Source organism: Anneissia japonica, unplaced genomic scaffold (assembly GCF_011630105.1).
Source record: "Anneissia japonica isolate Jap-2015-1 unplaced genomic scaffold, ASM1163010v1 scaffold3021_len127027_cov100, whole genome shotgun sequence".
Lineage (NCBI taxonomy): Eukaryota > Metazoa > Echinodermata > Crinoidea > Comatulida > Comatulidae > Anneissia > Anneissia japonica.
Genome location: NW_022692599.1, coordinates 48,736 through 50,806, shown reverse-complemented (window position 1 = coordinate 50,806; position 2,071 = coordinate 48,736).

Here is a 2,071-nt window from a genome sequence, read left to right as displayed (position 1 = left end):
AATGTAGTCAGCCCTTAGCATATATTTGATTTAGATCACTGGTCACGAAGAAATGTATAGGCCTATTATACAATTAAGTATTGCGGACGCATAAGGAACGCTAAATGTTTTGATTTCAAAGAGGATAGAGAGTAATTAATGTGATCTACCAGTATTTTAATGACGGAACCGGTAGTTCGAATTCAGGAATTATTGTCTTGCTTAAACAGTTCGTTTACCACCTCCCCATGCTACAATGTAGCTTGGAACAATAGAAATCCTGATCATTTTACTTGTAAATACTTGCATATTTCTGAAAATGTATTTTTAAAACGTTTATAAATTTATTAAAAAAAATCCAGACCACTTCCCCATAACTCCACCCCGTCCCTTTTTCATCCACACCCCGACAAAACACCCTCTTTAACAAGACTTGACGAATAAAACATTTTAATCCGGTAGGAACGGGGGGTTCCCATGCACCCCCAGGATATATTTTTTAACTAACATCTTTGTAATCCTTAAAGTGTCACATGGAAGAATTTTGATGTTCCCATAGAAAAAAATGTCCCATGGGGTTGTTTGGTGGCCATTTTGGCCGCCATCTTGGATTTTCAACGAAAATCATTAATTTTTAAAATTCATTGACTAAAAATCATGTAAAATCAAATAAACCTCTAAATGTATATAGTAAGCAGTGTTTATGTTCTTAATACAAAAAGATTGACCTCGTATTTACATTTGACGGCCACATTGGCGGCCATCTTGGATTTTGAATGAAAATCATGAATTTGTATATTTTAATAACTAAAAATAATATTAAATCAAGTGAACCTCTAACTTTACACAGTAAGCAGTGTTATGCTCCCAATACAAAACACTGACTTCCCAAAACATTTGGCGGCCATATCGGCAGCCATTTTGGTGGCCATCTTGGATTTCAATGAAAATCATTAATTTGTATAATTTATTAACTAAAATCATAAAAAATCAAGTGAACCTCTAAATTTATATAGTAAGTAAGTAAGACTTCTCAATACATTTTGCGGCCATTTTTGTAGCCATCTTGGATTATAAAAAAAATAATTAATTTAATGTATACCGTAATTTATTAAGTAAAAATCACATAAAATCAAATGTATACAGTAAGCATTGTTTTATATTCTAAATACAAAACATTGACTTAGCAATACATTTGGTGGCCATATTGCCGGCCATTTCGAATGTTCAATGAAACGTAATTATTGGTATAAGATTTGACCTATATATCATACAAAAAATAAGTAACCAATGTTTTTACAGTAATTTTGTTATTAGGAATTGATTGAGAGTGCAGTACGCTACATTCCCACAACTAACTTTGAACTACAAATTCAATATGGTAGGACTATTTGAACTTTGTCAACCGGTTCACTCACTCCGAGGTTTTCGGCCATCATTGGAGTTTCAGAGTGTGGAACTTTGCGTTGGCAAAGGCCCAGGGTGTGTTACCACATGTGGATCCCGCAGCTTTCTTTGGAGTATTATCACCTACGTCATTGACAGGAACACTAGCCAACAGATGGTCGGCATGACAATAGCGTAGGGCTCCCGCAACACGCACCAAAAAGTTGAGAGGATCCAACCTCTTAACTACACATCCATTTACATGCCTAATCAACTCATCTCTATTGTTTTTAACAACATGTTCACCCATGTCAAATTTCCTCAAGTGCTCTACCTTAATGACAGTGACCATTCTTCTTATGCCGGTTTGAATAAGACACACCTTATTGTGTGCTAAAACGACACCAGAATATTTAAAATCAGTTAGTTTTGACATAGGTTGTCTATGTTATGAAATTAGGGGGAGGGCTTCCAACCACCACCACCAACCGCAAAAGTTTTGAGAGCATACTTCTATCAAATATCCATGAATAGTGGTTTCCTCTGACTGCTTCCGTGGCTCTTTGATAACAAAATAGTTTGTTAATGGTTGGTTGATAGGGGTAACTTTTTCACCAGTATTTGAGACAGTTTCTTTACGCTCCCCACTGCATGTGCAGTAACCAGATATAATACTCGCAGATGCACACTACAGTCTAGCGCAGGC